The 21657-nt window shown below is 53.7% G+C and overlaps 2 long non-coding RNA genes across 3 annotated transcripts; one reads left to right on the forward strand and one right to left on the reverse strand.

The window, feature by feature from the left end:
- Nucleotides 1-254: 254 nt before the first annotated feature.
- Nucleotides 255-8529, reverse strand: LOC142823275 (uncharacterized). Of its 2 annotated transcripts, XR_012898548.1 has the most exons (4): nt 4599-8529; nt 2568-2654; nt 1893-2135; nt 255-621 (listed from the first exon to the last, which is right to left on the reverse strand). It is a non-coding gene; the product is annotated as an uncharacterized LOC142823275 (long non-coding RNA). The 2 variants fall into 2 exon arrangements; XR_012898547.1 differs by lacking the exon at nt 255-621 and having other exon boundaries at nt 1839-2135; nt 4599-8528.
- Nucleotides 8530-11083: 2554 nt separating this feature from the next.
- LOC142823276 (uncharacterized) lies at nt 11084-21343 on the forward strand. Its single transcript, XR_012898549.1, has 3 exons — nt 11084-12055; nt 18457-18555; nt 21182-21343. It is a non-coding gene; the product is annotated as an uncharacterized LOC142823276 (long non-coding RNA).
- The last annotated feature ends 314 nt before the right edge of the window (nt 21344-21657 follow it).

A 21657-nucleotide genomic window follows, 5' to 3' on the forward strand; every position in this document is an offset into this window, starting at 1 on the left:
AGTACATTGCCCCTTTTCTAAGGGCAGTGTGGCCCAATGGCCAGAGTCAGTACATTGCCCCTTTTCTAAGGGCAGTGTGGCCCAATGGCCAGTGTCAGTACATTTCCCCTTTTCTCAGGGCAGTGTGGCCCAATGGCCAGAGTCAGTACATTGCCCCTTTTCTAAGGGCAGTGTGGCCCAATGGCCAGAGTCAGTACATTGCCCCTTTTCTAAGGGCAGTATGGCCCAATGGCCAAGGTCAGTTTCTTGCCCCTTTAGTCCAACCAGTGTGGCCCAATGGCCAGTGTCGGTACCTTGCCCCTTTAGTCAGGGCTGTGCAGCCCAATGGCTACAGTCCATAAGCTGGCCCTGACTCACTGGGCTGTCCAGGTTCCTGTCCAGGGACAGGAGATGGGGGAGGGGAGGTTCTATCCCCCGCAGGGGGGGAGGGGCAGCTCCTCCTTCTCCCCTGGTGCCCGGTCCAGGGCTGGGTCGGGTCCATGGCTCCAGTCCCGGCGTGAGCAGGAAAAGCTCCGACTGATGCTCCTACTCTCGCTGGCAGCTCCTTCCCTGCAGGCAACACCGGCCCTGGAGCCAAGCTGGGGGTGGGGGAGCTGGTGCATCCCCGTGGCCGGGCTCCTCCTGTCCCAAGACAGCAAGGGCCTGTCATATGCGGGGCCCGGGACCCAGGGGGCAGTGGGGGCTTGGCCCTGGGCGGCGCCTCTCTAGGGCCCCCAGGGCCAGACCCCTCTGGCCTATCACTGCAGGAGCTGCTACCGCCTCCCCCCCCCATGCCAGCTGTTCCCCCACAGCATCCGGCTGCCCCAGGGCTCCCATTCAGGGTCCCAGGTGTCCGGTGTCCGACCAGACAGTCCAGTTTTTGTGCCCTCTGCCCGGTGAGAACAGTCAGAACTCACCGGGCATGAGCAATGTCGGGACTTTCTGGTTTTCCGGCTGGGAGCCCGACGGAAGCCTGGTGGGGGGGAGAGGCTGGGAGGGGGCGCGATCGGCGCTGGGAGCCTCTGGTTGGTGTGACGCCTTGGGGGGAGGGGAAGCCCCGTCTGTGCTCCTGAGCGCTGGGCAAGCGCCTTGTGCAGCCGCAGCAGAACTCACTGGCGCTGCGCCAGGACCGTGTGCGGAACAGGCAGCGCCCTACGATCTGCACATGCCCGGCTACGTCCCGCTCCCGGCCGGCCGATTCGCTCCCCCCAACCCTCCCGGCAGCCGGTTCTCCCCACTTCTCCTCCTGATCTTTCCCGGCCAGTCCCGCTGCACCTGCCAGCCTTGCTTCCAGCGGCCAGTTCTTCCCCCCTCCCCCCGATGTCCTCCGGCCAGCCCCGCTGCACCTGCCAGCCTTGCTTCCAGCAGCCAGTTCTTCCCCCCTCCCCCCGATGTCCTCCGGCCAGCCCCGCTGCCCCCGCCAGCCTTGCTTCCAGCAGCCAGTTCTTCCCCCCTCCCCCCGATGTCCTCCGGCCAGCCCCGCTGCCCCCGCCAGCCTTGCTTCCAGCAGCCAGTTCTTCCCCCCTCCCCCCGATGTCCTCCGGCCAGCCCCGCTGCCCCCGCCAGCCTTGCTTCCAGCAGCCAGTTCTTCCCCCCTCCCCCCGATGTCCTCCGGCCAGCCCCGCTGCACCTGCCAGCCTTGCTTCCAGCAGCCAGTTCTTCCCCCCTCCCCCCGATGTCCCCCGGCCAGCCCCGCTGCACCTAACCCACCCAGCCCTGATTCCCATCGACTGGTTCCCCCCCATCTCCCCCGTCCAGTCCCGCTGCCCCCGACCTGTTCCCCCCCCCCCGTCAGGCCTGCTTCCCACTGGCCGCCCCAACCCCCCTCCCTCGCCCGGCCAGCCCTGCCTCCCTCCCGGCCCGGCCCCCCACCCTCATCTGAGATCAAGTGTGTCCGATATTTTTTTACTCACCTGGTAACCCTACTCCCATTGCAGGTGGGAGCCTGGGCGGGTCATTTCCACAGGGCCCCCGGCCTGGCATCTGCCGGTGTCTGCTCTAGCAGCCCATTGCCCAGCGGGGTCCCTCACCTCTGGCCCAGCAGCAGTGGGCAGAGGGGTCAGCCCCCTCCCTGGCCGGCCGGCCGATGTCCTTGGCTGGGCCCCCGAGGGACCGTCCCAGCTGGGTCCCAAGCTCCCTACTGGGGGTGTGCTGAGCTGGGATGGAAGGGAGGAGACGGGGCCCATCAGAGTCCTGCTCCCAACCCCCCTGGGCCAGGCGCCTTCCTCCTCACGACCCGTGCCCAGGCTGTGCCAACGAGCCCCCATCCCCATCCCCGGGGCTGGGCCCTGGTGCTCAGGGGAGCGAGTCGGATCCTCTTGGGAAGGGCCTTGTCTCTCCAGACTAGGGCAATGTGGATGGATCCCATAGTGGGGGGGGGGGGGGGAGTTGTGAGGGGGAGGGGATGGGATTTGAGGTTCTTGTTACCAGAACCAGCCAGGCCCTGAGATCAACTTCCACTCCCAGCCCTGACCCTGGAGGGGGAAGGGCCCAACACAGCCCTGCCCAAGGGTCCCCAGTCTCCCCTTTCCCACCCCCCACCCCCAGTGCTAAAGGAAAACAGCCTCCCCCTGCTCGCCCATGCTCACCTCCCCGCTGTCTGCGCGCCCGTGTGGGGCTCTGCCCGCAGGTCCCCCCGCAGGGCCGGCCCGAGGCCAGACCCCGCCGTGCGGAGCCTGCAAAGAAGAGGAGCCGGGGTCACCGCTGGGAAACCTCCTCCCTCTCCATGGCCCCCTGCTCAGCCAATCAGCAGTGAGACTGGGAGAGGGGGCGGCCGAGAGGTCTCAGGGGACGTCCCAAGGGTTGGCCCAGGTCACCCCCGAGGGGTCGGTCTCAGAGCGATTCCAGCCCCGCCTCTCTGGGGGGCTCCCACACAGCCAGAAAGGGCTGGGGGGGGGGGGTGTCTGAGGCTGCCCTGCCTTGCAGCTGATGTCAGGGGATCTCCATGAGCTCAGCCCCCCCGCCCCTCCAGCTCCTTCCCCCCCACAGGCCTTTGTGGCATCACCGTCCCCTCCCCCCACACGGCTGGTGTCCTGCCCCCAGCCAGCACCTTGGGACACTTGAACAATCAGAGCCCAGAGCTGTACAACCAGCCACAGCCCAACCACTGCTCATGGGCACCGCCAGCAAGTGTGTGAGCAGCCCTGGCCCTTAGAGAGACTCGGGAACTGCCCAGAGATAGGTACGGTAGAGAAACAGCTTGATCACTCCCCCTCCTGCCGACACACACACACCTCCCCCGCAAGCCCTGCTGCTCTGGGTCTGATCCGTCTGGTCTGGGAATCACAGAACAGTAGAATGGGAAGGGACATTGAGAAGCCATCAAGTCCAGTTCCCTGCCCTCACGGCAGGACCCAGCTCCGTCTAGATCATCCCTGACAGGTGTCTGTGCAACCTGCTCTGAAATATCCCCAGTGATGGAGATTCCGCAACCTCCCCAGGCAATTTGTTCCAGTGTTTCACAACACTGACAGGAAGTTTTCCCAACAGGCAGAAACATTTTCCAAATGTCCAACCTAAACCTCCCTTGCTGCAGTTTCAGCCCATTGCTCCTTGTCCTGTCCTCAGAGGCCAAGGAGAACAGTTTGTCTCCCTCCTCCTTGTGACACCCTTTTGGGTACGTGAAAACCGCTCTCATGTCCCCTCTCAGTCTTCTCCTTTCCAGACTAAACAAGCCCAGTTCTTTCACTCTCATGTTTTCTAAACTGTTCCACATTTTTGTTGCTCTTCTCCAGGCCTTCTCCAATTTCTCCAATTCATTCCTGAAACATGGTGCCCAGAACTGGAGACACGACTCCAAGTGAGGCCTAATCAGTGCAGAGTAGAGCGGAAGAACGACTTCTCCTGTCTTGCTCACCACACTCCTGTTAGTGCCTCCCAGAATCATGGTTGCTTTTTTCTACAAGTGTCACACTTTTGACTCCTATTTAGCTTGTGGTCCACTCTGACCCCTAGATCCCTTTCTGCAGGACTCCTTCCTAGACAGTCACTTCCCGTTCTGTGTGTGTGACGTGGATTGTCCCTTCCGAAGTGAAGCACTTTGCATTTGTCTTTATTAAGCTTCATCCTATTTACCTCAGACCATTTTTCCGGTTTGTCCAGATCACTTTGAATTCTGACCCTTCCTCCAAAGCACTTGCCACCCCACCCAGCTTCGTATCATCTGCAGTCTTAATAAGCGCCCTCTCTATGCCAAGATCTCAATCACTGATGAGGATTGAACAGAACCGTCCCAGAACAGGCCCCTGCAGAGCCCCACGTGTTAGGCCCTTCCAGCATGGCTGGGAGCCATTAATAACGACCAGTTTTAAAGAGAACAAAAAGCCATAAGTCTCCCCTGTCAGTAACCACCCACTCGACCAATCTGCACCGAGACTGAGAGCGCCGATTCAGCAGGGGCAGGGGACAGGGATCCACAGATGTCCAAAAGGAGGGGCCAGGTCACCTCCGGCTCCCAGCGCTCTGCCAGCTCAGCTCTGAGTGAGGCCTCCGACCGCCCCGACCCTCCAACACCCACCCACCCTAATTGGTGGGGCAGGGAAAGGGGGGAAGACGCAGAAAAAGGCGAGACAGAGGGAGGGGAGGGGGCAAAGGGGAACCAGACTGAGCAGGCTCCATACCTCTCTGAGGCTCCGACCGTCTCACCGGGTCCGACACTGCCGGCCGCAGGGAAGTAGAAAACGCCGACGAGGCTCCTTCTGCCCCCGCCCCTCGGTCCCAATTCTCCATCCTGGCCCTGCAGAGACCCTGGGAAGGGGCCGCGCTGCTGCCAAACCGCGGGAATCTCTGAGCTTGCCCCGGCCTTGCACCTCTGTCCTGATTGGCTGTTGTCAGAGTCTCTCTGTGAGGTCATCCCTGTCCCCCAATAGGCTGAGGTCCTGCCACAGGCCTTTGTGATGTCACTGCCATACCCACCCCTCCCCTGTAAGGCTGGTGTCCTGGCCCTGGCCGGCCCCTCTGGATGCTTGAGGGGTTCCCCTGGGCCCCACTGAATGGCAGCTGGTTGTGGGGCCAAGCGAGCTGGGCAGTAACGCCCCTGGGGCTGCTCCCTCGGCCCCACCCAGCTTGTTGGTCCTTAGCAGAATGTAAGGCCAGATCGGTCCATTCTGGAATCACAGGGAAAGTTGCCCCTCCCCCATCGGCACTGGCCGCCCTTGGGACTTAGGGTTGGCCAGAGGGCTCTGGGAGAGATACAGCCCCCGTCTGACAGCCTGGAATTCGCCTTCAGTTGCAGACCACGTGCCAGGCCAACACCAGAGATGTCAGACCAGGGTAACTAGGGGGGATTGTTAACGATACTGGTCTAAGCCCTGGCGTGGACACACGGGCACTGCTATAAGGGGCCCTTCTCTTGCTAGAGTGTAATGTACGTCCTGAGCTGGAATCAGTCCCTGCCAGAAACTTTCACATGGGTAGGACCAACTCCCTGGTAGTTTTTTCCTTCCCTCACTTTATCAGTAGTTGAATGATACATTGGCAATTGCCTCTAGCTCGCCTCATCCACAGTGCTCAACCGACTTCCCAAAGGAGAGTAGGTTCATTATAGGGAAACTGAGGCATGGAAAGGGGCAGTACCTTGCCCAAAGTCACCCCACTGGAAAATGGTAAACCCAGGTCTGCTGAGTCCCCATCCAGTACTGGACACGCACCCCTCAGTCAGGGGCCAAATTCGTGACCCTCTGAGCATGGGTTCTTCAGGCTCTAGAGCCGTGGTCACCAACCAGTAGATCTCAGGGGCTCTAAGAGTAGCTCTTGAGCCCTCTCTGAACTGCACGCCTCATTTGAGGAGCAGCTACTCACCGAGCAACAACACAGGTGAGTAGCTGCAAGGAATGGTGGGAGCTGAGCGATCGGAAGGGCTGAAACACCCCAGCCAGCTGACTGTGGCTTTCAGCTGAAAGGTTGCCCCGCGCTCCAGCTATCGTCAGCTTCTCCTCTGCACCTGCCCACGTGGAGCTTGGTGCACCCTGGCTGAGCGCCATGGCCAGCTGGACGCTTCTCTTCCCTCCAGCCTGGCTGCCCTGTGCTCAGCCCAGGGAGGCTGCCTCTAGCTCCAGCTGTGCTGGAGCAAGCTTCCCAGGCTGAGCGCAGGATCACAGATGCCCATCTGATGGACTGTATACGACTAGCAATCTCAGACTACAACCCAGACACTGTTCAGTCACAGGTGTCACACTGAGACTTTATTGGAAGAAAAAATATATAATTATCAATACTTGATTTTAGATTTACAAAATAGCAGAGAACAAAATGTATCATTGTAAATTTTTCATTTGACATTTAAATAGCATGAATTAAAAACAGAGCATTTATTTCATAACTATAAACGTGATTTTAATTTTATATGTTGCATAATTTAAAAATAAACTGTTTAACAGAGTGTATAAGAGCTGGGGATAGCAAGTGATGGACAGGAGAATAGAGAGGGCGGAGTTTCAAGGAAGGGGCGGGGCAGTAGATCTTCGACTGGTCTGAGACTTAAAAAGTGATCTTGGGTGTAAAAAGGTTGGAGACCACTGATCTAGAGGCTGGTGACTTAAAGGACCCTGGATGAACTGGAAAAAATTCAGAACCAGGGGCCAAAGATGACAAAAACCATGCAATGGGTCCGTATGAGGAGCAACTAAAAGCATCAGGCTGCCCAGCTTAGAGACGACACAGCTACCAAAGGATCTGAGGGATGTCTATCAAAGGACGAAAGGTGCAGAAACAAGTGGGGAGAGAAGTGGGATTGACCTGTTCCCACAATACAAACCAACAGCACAGAGGGAGTGGGGGTGTCGGCTGATGAAACTTGTTATGCTTATAAGAAGCATACGGGATCTTTTCCAGGGGAGAAGGCAATACCCTGTGTTTACTGAGAGTACAGTAGAGAAGCTGTTAGCATATATAAAGACAGACACAAGGACTATGTCTATGTAGTGCCCATCTTCAAAAAAGGGAAAAAAAGGACGATCCAGGAAACTGTAGGCCAGTCAGTCTTACCTTGGTTCCTGGAAAAATCATGGAAGGGATCCTTAAGGAATCCATTTTGAGGCACTTGGAAGAGGGGAAAGTGATCAGGAATAGTCAGCATGGATTCTCAAAAGGCAAGTTGTGCCTGACCAATCTGATTAGCTTCTATGATGAGGTAACTGGCTCGGTGGACATGGGAAAGTCAGCGGATGTTATATACCTTGACTTTAGCAAGGCTTTTGATACGGTCTCCCACAATATTCTTGCCAGCAAGTTAAGGGAATGTGGATTGGATAAATGGACGGTAGATGGATAGAAAGATGGCTAGAAGGCCAGACCCAGCGGGTAGTGATCAATGGCTCGATGTCAGGATGGCAGTCAGTTTCTAGCGGAGTGCCCCAAGGTTCGGTTCTAGGACCGGTTTTGTCCAATATCTTTATTAATGACCTGGATGAGGGGATGGATTGCACCCTCAGCAAGTTTGCAGATGACACTAAGCTGGGGGGAGAGGTAGATACGCTTAAGGGCAGAGATAGCGTCCAGAATGACTTAGACAAATTGGAGGATTGGGCCACAAGAAATCTGATGAGGTTCACCAAGGACAAGTGCAGAGTCCTGCACTTGGGACGGAAGAATCCCAAGTATAGTTACAAGCTGGGGACCAATCAGTTAAGTAGTAATTCTGCAGAAGAGGACCTGGGGGTTACAGTGGATGAGAAGCTGGATGAGTCAACCATGTGCCCTTGTAGCCAAGAAGTCTAATGGAATATTAGGTTGCATTAAGAGGAGCGTTGCCAGCAGATCAGAGATGTGATTATTCCCTTTTATTCAGCATTGGTGAGGCCACATCCGGAGTATTGTGTCCAGTTCTGGGCCCCCCACTACAAAAAGGATGTGGACTCATTGAAAAGCTCATGATACCATCTACATGTTTTGTTAGTCTATAAAGTGCTACCAGACCAGCCCCTGACACTCTGGAAAGGCTCAGGTGTAATGCTGAAGAAAGACCAGTCCAGCCTTCCCAGGACCAATTGTCCAACACTCCTGTTATGAGCCTCGTCCTGCTGGAGTCTCCTTTGCTGCTGTAAGTGCTTTTGGTTTGCTGCAGATCCAGCGTCTCTCACTGGTGCATCGCAGGCTGCTGACCCCAATGTCCTTGTTCAGATATGCACAGCCCCCGTCTCCTCCGATCACAAACCTGCAGGGCAGAAACCAGGGAGCGGGTGTGAGGCAGGAGCCGGGTGTTTCCCGTCGGTCACAGACAGGGGGCGACACTCCCACAGGGCAGGAAGCTGCTGCTTTCACACCCCTCAGTTCCCTTTCCCGCACCCTGCCCCCAACCCCGGCCCCCAGCCAAAAGAGACAGTTCCACACGGGGCAGTGCAGCCGCAGGGCCAAGAGAGATTCTAAGAGGAACTGACCTCCATGGAGCACGTATACCAAGGGGATGGTTTAACTTCAGGTCCTGCTCCCCACCCCACCCAGCTGTAGGGTTGCCAGGTGTCTGGTATTCGGACCCTCTGTCCAGTAAAAAAGCCCAGAAAAGACCAGACGTGCAATGTTCGGTATTTCCTGGTTTTCCGGCTGGGCGTCGGACGGAAGGCTGGTGGCGGGGGGGAGTGGTTGGGAGGGGGGCGTGATCAGCGCTGGGAGGCCTCTGGTTGGAGTGACGCCGTGGAGAGGAGGGGAAGCCCTGTCTCTGCTCCTGAGCGCTGTTCCAGCGTGTGATGGAGCCACAGCCAAACTCACTCACAGGACCATGCGCGGGTCAGGTAGTGCCCTGGGATCTGCACATGGCCGGGCGCTCCTCCGCTACCCTCCCAGCCAGCTGGTTCTCCCCCACTTCTCCTCCCAATCTTCCCCGGCCAGCCCCACTGCCTCCGCCAGCCCTGTTTCCGGAGGCCAGTTTTCCCCTCCTTCTCTCCCAATCTCCCCCAGCCAGTCCTGCTGCACCCAACCCCGCCCCCACGCCAGCTCTGCTTCCCGCTGGCCAGTTCTCCCCTCCTCCTTCCCCTCCTGATCTTCCCTGGCCAGCCCCGCTGCCCCTGACCCGCTCTCCCCCTGACCAGCTCTGCTTCCTACCAGCCGCCCTTCCCCAGACCCCCCTTCCCTTCCTCCCAGCCAGCCCCGCTCCCCTCCTGGCTGGTCCCTCCTCCCCCACCCCGTCTGGTATTTTTTTTTTTTAAGACTACCTGGTAACCCCACCGAGCTGCCCCAGCACCCAAACTGCCCCAGGCACGGGCTCCAGGGGAGCAGCAGTGACACCGCACAGGAGAGCTGGGGTCAAGGCTCCCCAGGCACTTGACATCAGCTCTCAGGCCAGGTGCCCGGCTGACCAGGCTGCGCTGGGGAAGCTGGAGCTAAACGGCAGCAGCACAGATCCCATGGAGGCAGGGTGACATCCAGCCGCTCAGACCCAGCTTCCCGCCAGACCTGGACCCAGCACAACCCACCTGAGCACAGGGCGGGATCCCGGCCCACAGGCAAATCCTCCCCCACTGACCCATCTGACTACTCAGTGGCAGGTGCGGGGCTGGGAGGAGGCCCAGCACCACTCTGGGCAGGCTGGGATCTCCCCACCCCCAGACCTCCAGCCTCTGGCTCTGGGGGGACCACTTGCCACCACTTGCTCCCCTGCCGGGGCCCGGAGGGAGCTCCGCTCAGCTGGGGGCTGCACAGCGTGCCACGGAGGAAAGTGAAGGAGGGCGGGGCAGGGCACCACGCAGGGAGGGGAAGGGGGTGGGGCTGGCCAGAAGGGGGGTGGGAAGCAGAGCTGGGAGAGGATCAGGGGCTGTAAGGGCCGGCCGCAGGGGAAGAGAGGAGGGGTGGGGCAGTGATGTACACGGCCAGGGGGCGGCCCCCCCTTCCTCCTCCCACCATGGCGCTGAGTAGTGCGCCCCTCAGCCGGGCCGCTGCAGGAGAGGGAAGGGGGGGGGCGGTGACGTCGACAGCCCTGCCCCATGGCCGTGTATGTCACTGCCCCGCCCCTCCTCTCCTCACCCGCGGTGGTATGGCTGAGCACCCACCACTCAGCCAAGCCGCCATGAAGGAAGGGGAAGGGGGCGGGGCAGTGACATACACAGCCAGGGGGCGGGGCCGTGTACATCACCACCCCCCTTCCCCTCCTGCTGCGCCCCTCAGCCGGGCCGCCGGGGGAGCCAGCAGTGCAGGAGGCTGTTTGGGCTCCCCGGGGTGGGAGGGGAAGGGAGGGCGGTGATGTACACGGCCCTGGCCCCGGCCGTGTACATCACCGCCCCACCCCCTCCCTCGCGGCAGCCCAGCTGAGCAGGCAGCACTCAGCCAAGCACCACGGCGGAGGGGAAGGGGAAGGGGGCGGGGAGAGACGGAAGGGAGAGAGAGGCAGGAGGGGGAGAAGAGCTGAGGGGGGGGGAGGCAGTAGGAAGAGAGAGAGAGAGCGAGCGCGCGTGCTCTGGAGAGAACACCTGAAAATCCCGTCTTATGACAGGCTAATTGTATCAGACTAGCCCAGTGACCTGTCTTCCAACACTCACCAGCAATAGGTATTTTGGAGAGAATGAACTAACCAGGGAAGTTCCCGAGTGATCCATCCCATATTGTTCTGTCCCAGCTTCTAGCAGGCAGGATGTTAGGGACATCTAGAGCATGAGGCTGTGTGTGTGTGTGTGTGCACGTGCGTGCAGGGGAGGGGGAGAGTGAGAGCAGCGAATGGCAACCCCCCCCCACTGACAGGAAGTGCTGAGCTGAACTAGCCTTGCTGCAGCATCAAAGGATGCTGGTGGTGTGAACAACTCCTTTTGTGTGAAGCAATTTCTTGACCAACGGCAATTTCCTGAGAAAATCCCATGGGCAGGCTCAGCTCATGTGTTAGCTGAAATGCCTCGAATCAATTTCCAGCAAGTTCACTGGTTGGTTACAATTCTTTCTAGTGTCAAACCGCTGGCACTACTTTGGAAAAATCACACTCTTCACCTGCCAGACTGTAGCAGCAAAGGCCGGTTAAACAATACACAATGTGATATGCAGCTATTGTAGCAAAGGAACGTAGGTCACTGATCTATAAGAGGGAGAATGCTCCACCCACAAAAAAACCTTAACTCTGCCCATGTTAAGGCCTGCCTCAGAATGCTACTAACACACATACCATGAGGCTGTCTTCCCACGTACTCCTGTCCCAGTACAACATTGTGGCCGAAAGGGCTAAGATGACCCTGAGATGTAGAAACAGGGGACTCTTGAAGGAGCTGGGAAGATATTTACATCTGGTTTTGGCCCTGGTGTGATCACTGCTGGGATCCTGTGTCCAGATCTGGTGCCCACAATCCAGGAAACATGTTGCTAAATTGGAAAGGCTTGGGGAGAGCCATGAGAATGGTAAAAGGACTGGAAAAATGGGCACTTACTTGATGAGCACCAGCAGGAATTGAACCAGGCAGCTTCAGAGCTAGAAGTGTGAGCCCCTATAGTGTGCACAAGAGAGCCAGAGGCCGTGTGCAGGGCTGTAACAGACCTATAGCCTCTGCAGGTCACCCATAGCTGGGGTCACAGACCACGTCTTGGCCAGTGATTTATACATGTCCATCTCTCCCCTCCCATTGCTGCCCCTCAGTGCCTTGGGGGAGGAGGGTTTGCGGAGTTTCCCAGAATGCACTGCTTCTGCGGCTGAGCTGGGAAGATTGGTTTTGGTACCCAGAGGACGTCACGGTGGAAATGATTTAGGAGGCGGTTAGTGTGGACACAGGGCGAACTTTCAGTGGTTGTAAACCCCATTCAGCAGGGCTAGTTGGGGGGCCCTGACCCGCTTGAATTCAAAGCCGATCTACCCGGCCCGTTCAGTTCTCAGAACAATCCAGGGGAGGGGGAAAGACAGAGCGGTAGCCACTTAATGCACACCGCTCAATGTCTGCATTTCCTGTGTGGTTTCTAGTGAAGAACGGTCAGTGCTTGTAGGTGCCCTGAGCTGCACAGATCATGCCTGATGGCCAGTTAATGGGGCACCTCCTTGCCCCGCTCTGAGCCCCTGCTGGGAAATCAAAGCAGGGACACACTTGGCCAATGGAAGACGAAGAGGGCTACATGGCATTAGACCTCCGGCAGAAGCAGAGACAGGCAGGCCGCCACGCAGCAGGAGGTGGGGCCCATGGTAAGTCTTCGAGCACCCTGGGTACCTGCTTTTGCAACACAGCAATTACAGGCTGGCTTTAAAGAAAACCAGCGGAGCTGCAATTTACTAGAATCGGGCACCCAACTCCACTGGACGGCTCTAACAGCCCTCGCCTGATCCTTTATGTGCTGCATTTCAGAAGAGATGAGTGAAAGCATCTCAGGGTGAGTGGTTCACAGGGAGTAAGACTGGCTGAATCTGCCCTTTAATTTTGTATTTCCAATGTCACAGCTAAAGATTTGTTCCAGCAACTACTCACCAGGGGCAGATGACCGTTTTGCGGGGCCCCGGGCAGTGTAATTTCGTGGGGCCCCCCCTTTGCCACGGCGCATGCGCGAGGCTTTTTGGAGCACGGGGCCCGGGGCGGCCGCCCCGTTCGCCCTGCCCTATATCCACCCCTGCTACTCACTATGTGTGGTAGGGTTAACTACGCTGCATAGCACCGTTCCGGGCCTAAATGTCAGATGAGAACTAATTCTTCTCGAGGGCTGACATTAAAACCAGTAGCGGTCCAGCTGGCCTCCAAACAGACTTCAAACAGCAGGCATTTATCAGCACACGCCTGATTCTGAATGAGCTTCCCCAACCCGTGTATCTGTCTTAGAGGCAGAAAAATCTGTCTCCCTTGAGCTGTGCACATGAAGTGTAGCTGTGTTGGTCCTAGGATAGGAGAGAGACGAGATAGGTGGGCAAAGCTTTTACCAGACCAACTTGGGTTGGTGGAAGAAACAAACTTTCCAGCCACACGGAGCTTTCCTTCAGGTGTGTGCAGCTCAAAAGCTTGTCTCTTCCACCAGCTGAACTTGATCCAATAAGAACATAAGGGCAGTCGTATTGGGTCAGATCAAAGGACCATCCAGTCTTTTGACAGTGGCCAACGGCAGATGCCCCCGAGGGAATGAACAGAATTGGTTGTGATGGGTTGTAACTCAGAGGTCCCCTTGGGGCTGACCATGCCCCAGTGCCCACCTACCTGCCCTTTGGTGCTCTCCACCATGATTTGGTCTCCCCCAGCCAAGACACGGAAGTAACAGGCCCCGCCCCCCATCAGAGCAACATACACACATCAGGTCAGCCCTGAGAAGGCCCAGCTCTAAGGCCATTAACAGAAGTCAAGAGTTCAGCCCCGAAGAGGATCAAAACCCCAGATAAATCCGCCTTACTCTGTATAACAGTTTTACACAGAGAGAGTCCATAAGGCGCAGCTTCTTTATCAATGAGAGAGAGATGCATATGCATAAGCCAATTTTCAGAGAGCATGGGACAGGGCCCAGTCACACAAGTAATCAAGCGAGCCAATAAAAGATAACATCTCTTCTCCCTCGCCTCTCTAAAGTATTGGGGGTAGCCAAGTTAGTCCGTACAAGATAATCTTAAAAAACAACAAATGGTCTGGTAGCACTTTATAGACTAACAAAACATGTGAGTCTATAAAGTGCTACCAGACCACTTGTTGTTTTTTAAGTTTTCTCTGAAGTGTGTGTGTCATTCTCAGGGGAGAGGAAACTTTGGCACACACCAACAAGCTGTATTTTCCACGCAAAGACCGACACAAAGGTTGTTTTGTTGTTTATTTTGCGGCGACTGCCTATAGTTTGCGCTGTAAACTCCATAGTTGTTTTAGTCTTTAACAAAGAAAATTGCTCTTGTGGCTGAGACCCTCGCCTGCTGCTGAAGAGTCCTGGGGCAAATCACCTGTGTGCCTGAGTTTCCCCCTTGTAGCATGGGGATGAAAACAAAGGCCCTTATTAAAAAAAATTGCTGGGATTTTATCACTCTTTATTCTAAAATTTTTAAAAGGAGTACACATAGTCAAAACTGAAAACAAAACATAGTGGATGGGTCCAAGAGGAACCTGATACTCTTGGAGGCCATGGAAGAGGGGGTACTTACAATATAGCAGTCTGGTGGTCTCAGCTATTGAGATCATGCTCCCTGCTCATCTTGTTCCCCCATTGCTCAGAGGAAGCAGACAGGGCTGGGATCAAGAAGAGCAGTGTTCCCTGTGAGCTATGCGCTTGTGCGGCGACTCAGGAGGGATTCAAATACCACCAGCCGATTAGCAGAGCGCTGACAGCTAGCTTTTTTGTTTCTACTAGTGGTGCACATTGGCATATGCCTCAGTGCACAGAACAAAATTTATTCCACATGTGGACTGAAAAGATCAGAGGGAACATTGATCAGGAGGGGAATGGAGTGCTGCACACTGTGGCTACGTCTACATTGCGCTCTCCTGCGCAAGAACATATGCAAATGAGGCATGCCTCATTTGCATATGTTCTTGCACAAGAGAGCGAAATGTAGACATAGCCTGTGAGTACTGGCTCTTCGATCAGACAGAGTCTTCTCCTGATCTCGGCCCTTAGCACAGCCCCATCTGCTCCCTGGGACCACACTGAAGCTCTGTATAGAGTCAGGAAGGTGGTTCTGTGTGGGTCGGGTTGGCTGCCAGTACCAGACCGTCTCTCCATCTTGCTCTCCAAGGTAGACAGACCCTAGTCAGACAGAACTCATGCACAGGAAGCAGGTTAGGCTGTGGTGCAGGGCCAGGGTCCGGAAGGGCCCTCCCCTCAAAGTGTGGTCAGTAGTCAAGGTGTGGAATCTTCCTCCTCCCACTTGATTTTAAGTTTCAGGTCTACTTCTTCTGCCAAAAAATTCTTGGGTCTCAAAAAAGCCAAATTTGCATGAAAAAAAAATCGGGAAAACTTGAGTCCCGGCTTTTTCAAAACCTGGGAAATGTTCAGAGAAGAATCAGAAAATACGGAAAGTGAAGGGGATCCTTGCGTGAAGATGATAATTCTTTCTTTGCTTGTTCTAATCAGCTCACATGCTCTTGGGCAGAGCCCGACATATTGGCTACGTCTACACTGTGTTTCATCAAAAACAACAAGGGGTCCTGTCATGCCTTAAAGACTAACAATTTTATTATGGCATGAGCTTTCGTGAATTGCAACTCACTTTGTCAGATGCATGAAGTGAAAGAAAAAGAAACAGGTGGTACGGTTACAGAGATGAGGGTGTTACATTAGAGCTAATCAATTGGGACAGATATGAATAAGAAGGCGAGAATACTGAAAGGGAAAAATTACTTATTTCCGCTGTTTCATGTTGCAGACTGGTTTTGATCTGGAATTCATATGCACATTTGACACCATGGCTGCGTTTAGACTGGCAAAAACTTGCCAGCTGTCTACACTGGCCGCTTGAATTTGTACGAGAACACTGACGATCTCATGTAAGATTGTCAGTGTTCTTGCACAAATACACTGACGCTCCCGCTCAGGAAAAAGCCCTCTTGCACAAATATTTTTGCGCGAGAGGGCCAGTGTAGACAGGGAAGAACTGTTTTGCACAAAAAAGCCCTGATGGTGAAAATGGCGATCGGGGCTTTCTTGTGCAAAATCGTGTCTAGACTGGCCACGGATGCTTTTACGCAAAAGCACTTTTTGCACAAAGGCACCCGTGCCAATCTAGACGCTCTTTTGCAGAAATACTTTTAACGGAAAAACTTTTCCGTTAAAAGCAATTCTGCAAAATCATGCCAGTCTAGACGCACCCCATCAGTATGGGTCTGAATTTGGGATTGGGAAAAGCTCTCTCATTACAATAAGCAATCGTTCCCTTTAGGTATTCTGACCTTGTTGTTCACATCCACCTTGACTGAATTAGCTCTGAGGTAACATTCCCTTCTCTGTAACTCTACCAACACTTCCATGTCTGTAGCCCTACTGTCAGTTTCTGTCACTTTCACTTCATGCATCTGATGAAGTGAGCTGCAACTCACAAAAGCTTATCCCATAATAAAATTGTTAACCTTTAAGGTTCCACCGGTCTCCTTGTCTTGTTTTATTTTCCTGTTTATTTAAAGAGCTAGCTTGTAGTTTTAATACAGCTTTCCACTTGCCTCAACTGGTATGGCTGAAGCACAGATTCTCTGTGTAGCCACAAAGGGAAGTACCTAGGACCTCACCCTTTATGTGACAGAGCCAACCAGTCAGTGACGGTTCATTTGTTAACGGGTTGACATTGTTTGCAGTGGAGTACAGCTGTGTTGGTGCCAGGATATTCGAAGAAGAAGGTGGGTGAGGTAATATCTTTTATTGGCCCAATTTCTCTTGATGGAAGAGAGAAGCGTTGAAGAAGAACTCCGTGTGTCTTGAAAACTTGTCTGTCACCAACAGAAATTGATCCCTTAAATGATGTTACTTCACTTTCCTTGTTTCTCTCATAGGGTATGTCTACACTACAAAGTTAATTCGAACTAACAGCCGTTAGTTCGAATTAACTTTCATAGCGTCTATACACACAAACCGCTAGTTCGAACTTAATTCAAACTAGCAGAGCGCTTAATTTGAACTAGGTAAACCTCATTCTACAAGGACTAACGCCTAGTTCAAATTAACTAGTTCGAATTAAGGGCTGTGTAGCCACTTAATTCGAACTAGAGGGAGGCTAGCCCTCCCCAGCTTTCCCTGGTGGCCACTCTGGGCACCACCAGGGAAACTCTTCTGCCCCCCTCCCAGACCCGGATCCCTTAAAGAGGCACGGGCTGGCTACGGTGCCCGTGCCAGGTGTAAGCCTGCCAGCACCCAGCCAGCAGACCCTGCACCTGGCACGGCTCCAGCCAGCCACCCGCTGCCACACAGGCCTCCGCCTCTTCCCGGAACCAGGCTGGTGGCTCCCGGGAGCCTGCTCAGCTCCACAAGAGGCGGGCGCCCGCCTGGTCTAGTGCAGACACCGTGGACCTCATCCACGACCTCCGCACTAGGCACAGGAAAGTGGCCGTCTAGGGCAGGATAGCTGCCAACCTGGCCACCCAGGAGCAGGTTAGCATGAAAATCAAAGTGGTCCAGTGAGAACCCCAACCCTGAGCCCTGAGCTTAGAATGGCTGTACTGGGTCAGACCAAAGGTCCATCTAGCCCAGTAGCCTGTCTGCCGACAGCGGCCAACACTAGGTACCCTGGAGAGGATGGACCGAAGACAATGACCAAGCCATTTCTCTCGTGCCATCCATCTCCAGCCTTCCACAAACAGAGGCCAGGGACACCATTTCTACCCCCTGGCTAATAGCACTCCATGGACCCAACCTCCATCACTTTATCTCACTTCTCTTTAAACTCTGTTCTAGTTCTAGCCTTCACAGCCTCCTGCAGCAAGGAGTTCCATAGGTTGACTATTTGCTTTGTGAAGAAGAACTTTCTGTTGTTAGTTTGAAGCCTGCTACACATTCATTTCATCTGGTGTCCTCTAGTCCTTCTATTATGGGAACTAATGAAGAACTTTTCTGTATGCACCCTTTCCACACCACTCATTCTTTTATAGACCTCTATCATATCCCCCCTCAGTCTCCTCTTTTCTAAGCTGAAAAGTCCCAGTCTCTTTAGCCTCTCTTTGTATGGGACCTGTTCCAAACCCCTCATCATTTTAGTTGCCCTCCCCTCTCCCACCCTCTCTCTTCCCCTCTCCCACCTCCTTTTCCCAGTCTCCCCCAGTTTTGTTCAATAAAGAGAGATTCTATTTTTGAACACACGTGTCCTTTATTTTGTACATCAGGAAGGGGGGCTAGGGAGGGGTAAGCGGAAGGAGGTGAGGGTGGAATGGGGTACGAGCCCCCGATGGGGAGGACTGGGCTGGCTCTGCAGGCTCCTTGGGGTGGAAGCTCTCCTGCAGCCCCACGATTTACCCCTCACCCCGAATGGCAGCCTGCGGCAAGTGCAGCCGGGCTGATGGCCGAGTGCTGTGATGTGCCGAGTGTGGGCACTCAGGGCACTCCAAACCAGGACTGCTTTGCAAGCGGGGAACCCCTGAGAACTGTCTGTCCAGGGTGGGGGTCGGGTCCTTTTAAGAACATCCCTCGGCTAGCCTGAGACAGCAGTTCCACGCTCTAAGTCCTAATCTGATGCCCTGCCGGCATTGCTTCCGGCCATCCTTAACCTCGGTTCAGGGTCCTCTCAATGTGGACATGCTAGTTCGAATTAGCAAAACGCTAATTCGAACTAGTTTTTAAGTCTGGATGCGCTAATTTGAATTAGCTTAGTGCTGTAGTGTAGACATACCCATAGTTATCTTTAGTATATCTTCAGCTTTGACATATGGTATTCTGGTAAGACACTTCAAATAATTGCTTCTGGTGTTACATAAATACGCTATGGGCTATACAACAGCATCCCATGTCTCACTGTTATTATCTCTGACTGCTGTTTGACCAACCCTGTTCCAGGACTGGGATTTATGTATAAATATAGCAAGTAGTCCCAGACTCCATGTTGTTGTCTTCTCCTACACTGGAAACCACCCAACAAGGCCCTGGCATGTTGCTTCTGCTTGGCAGAGAAGCAGAAGGGGTGTTAGAATGAGCTCCACATATGGATTGTTGCAGATTCCTGTGAGCGTGCCCGCTGTATTCGAATTGCTCTAGGGGTCGGATGGGCTGGGAATATTGTCCTGCTGGCTGCTGTGATAGCACTGGGGCTGTGGGGTGAGTAGTTCCAGGGCTTATAACCCTTTGCACAGGTATGTAACAGTGTACCATGAATTCTCCTTTTCCCACATGCCATTGAGATTCCACTTCTGCTTCCAATGTGTTATGTGATCAGAACCCCCGGCACATCCTCATTGCAGGTCACCATATGATATGAAGAATGGGAAATGACAGCCTAGGAAGGAGTAATGCAGAAAGGTAGCCAGGAGCCATAGTGGACCACAAGCTAAATATGAGTCAACAGTGGGAGACTGTTGCAAAAAAAGCAAACATGATTCTGGGAGGCATTAACAAGAGTGTTGTGATCAAGACATGAGAAGTCATTCTTCCGCTCTACTCTGCTCTGGTTAGACGTCACTCGGAGTATTGTGTCCAGTTCTGGGCACCATATTTCAAGAAAAATGTGGAGAAATTGGAGAAGGTCCAGAAAAGAGCAACAAGAGTGATGAAAGGTCTAGCGAACATGAGCTATGAGGGAAGACTGAAAGAATTGGGCTTGTTTAGTTTGGAAAGGAGAAGACTTAGAGAGGGAATGATAGCAGTTTTCAAGTAGCTAAAAGAATGTTACAAGGAGGAGGGAGAAAAAATGTTCTCTTTGTCCTCTGAGGATAGGACAAGAAGCAAGGGGCTTAAACTGCAGCAAGAGAGGTTTAGGTTGGGCATTACAAAAAACTTCCTAACTGTCAGGGTGGTTAAACACTGGAATAAATTGCTTAGGGAGGTTGTGAAATCTCCATGTCTGGAGATATTTAAGAGCAGGTTGGATAGACCCCTATCAGGGATGGTCTAGATGGTGTTTGGTCCTGCCATGAGGGCAGGGGACTGGACTCGATGACCTCTCAAGGTCCCTTCCAGTTCTAGTGTTCTATGATTCTATGATTCTATGAACAAAATGTACATCAGAGCTGGAAACATGAGAGTCCTGGGATGTGCCTAGATCATGTCCCAGTTAAATGTGTAGGGAAAAGGGGATTACAACTTACAGTTACGGCTCTGCGCAGATACAAAATTGGTATCCACAGCCACAATAATGTGGATGCGGATACCAGTGGATATAAAGCAGATATCTGTAAATTTGCAGGTATCTACAAACGAATTTTGTATCTGCTCAGGTTCATAACTCCTGGCTAGGTTTTCCCAAGGTCATTCTTTTAATCAGTCTAGATGCTCCGTGTACACAGCCAGTCTGCTGTTTAATTACACAGGCTCAGGATCATCCTGGACGTCCCAGATATTTGTTCCGCAAAGGTGACAACCCCATTAAACACTCAGTTTTCTCTCAAGTATCAGAGGGGTTGCCGTGTTAGTCTGAATCTGCAAAAGCGACGAGGAGTCCTGTGGCACCTTATAGACTAACTGAAGTGTAGGAGCATAAGCTTTCGTGGGCAAAGACCCACTTCGTCAGATGCATGTAGTGGAAATTTTCAGAGGCAGGAATAAATATGCAGGCCAGGATCAGGCTGGAGATGACCAGGTGGATCCAATCAAGGAGGATGAGGCCCACTTCTAGCAGCTGATCTGGAGGTGTGAATTCCAAGAGAACAGAAGCTGCTTTTGTAGTTAGCAAGCCATTCACAGTCTTTGTTTAATCCAGAGTTGATTGTGTCAAACTTAAATATGAACTGTAGCTCAGCAGTTTCTCTTTGAAGTCTGGTCCTGAAGTTTTTTTGCTGCAGGATGGCTACTTTTAGAGCTGCAATTGTGTGTCCAGGAAGATTGAAGTGTTCCCCTACAGGTTTTTGTATGTTGCCATTCCTAATATCAGATTTGTGTCCATTGATTCTTTTACGTAGGGACTGTCCTGTTTGGCCGATGTATATAGCAGTGGGGCATTGTTGGCACATGATGGCATATATTACGTTGGTGGATGTGCAGGAGAATGTACCAGTGACAGTATGGCTGATCTGGTTAGGTCCTGTGATGGTGTTGCTGGTGTATATATGTGGGCAGAGTTGGCACCGAGGTTTGTTGCAAGGATTGGTTCCTGAGTTCGAGTTATTATGGTGCGGTGTGTAGTTGCTGGTGAGAATATGCTTCAGGTTGGCGGGTTGTCTGTGGGCAAGGACCGGCCTACTTCCCAAGGCCTGTGAAAGCGAGGGATCATTGTCCAGGATGGGTTGAAGATCACTAATGATGCGTTGGAGAGGTTTTAGCTGGGGACTGTAGGTGAAGGCCAGTGGTGTTCTGTTGGTTTCTTTCTTGGGCTTGTCCCGTAGCAGGAGGCTTCTGGGTACACGTCTGGCTCTGTCAATCTGTCTCCTCACTTCCTCGTGTGGGTATCGCAGTTTACAGAATGCTTGTTGAAGATCTTGTAGGTGTAGGTCTCTGTCTGAGGGGTTGGAGCATATGCGGTTGTACCTCAGTGCTTGGCTGTAAACAATGGATCGTGTGGTGTGTCCGGGATGGAAACTGGAGGCATGCAAGTAAGTATAGCGGTCGGTAGGTTTTCGGTATAGGGTGGTATTGATATGACCGTCACTTATTTGTATCGTGGTGTCCAGGAAATGGACCTCCCGTGTAGATTGGTCCATGCTGAGGTTGATGGTGGGGTGGAAGCTGTTGAAATCATGGTGAAAGTTTTCTCTGACCCCCTCTTGTCACTGATGTTGGTGCTGTCGTAAAGTTTTCCAGTTACACGTCCGTTGTGAAGAACAGACCAGAGCAGCAACGAATAGCATGAATAACGACGGTGCCACCTACGTTTTCACCAATGGAACCAGACACACCACTAACCTGGAAGAGTTCCTGTCTCACTTGAAACAATTTCTGTGTCAGCCTTCCTACAGTCGCTCCGGGTATGTCTACACTACCCCGCTAGTTCGAACTAGCGGGGTAATGTATGCATACCGCACTTGCTAATGAAGCCCGGGATTTGAATTTCCCGGGCTTCATTAGCATAAGCGGGGAGCCGCCATTTTTAAATCCCCGCTGCTTCGAACCCCGTGTAGCGCGGCTACACGGGGCTCGAACTAGGTAGTTCGGACTAGGGTCCTATTCCGAACTACCGTTACTCCTCCTAGTCCGAACTACCTAGTTCGAGCCCCGTGTAGCCGCGCTACACGGGGTTCGAAGCAGCGGGGATTTAAAAATGGCGGCTCC

This window comes from Pelodiscus sinensis, chromosome 32 (assembly GCF_049634645.1).
Source record: "Pelodiscus sinensis isolate JC-2024 chromosome 32, ASM4963464v1, whole genome shotgun sequence".
NCBI lineage: Eukaryota > Metazoa > Chordata > Testudines > Trionychidae > Pelodiscus > Pelodiscus sinensis.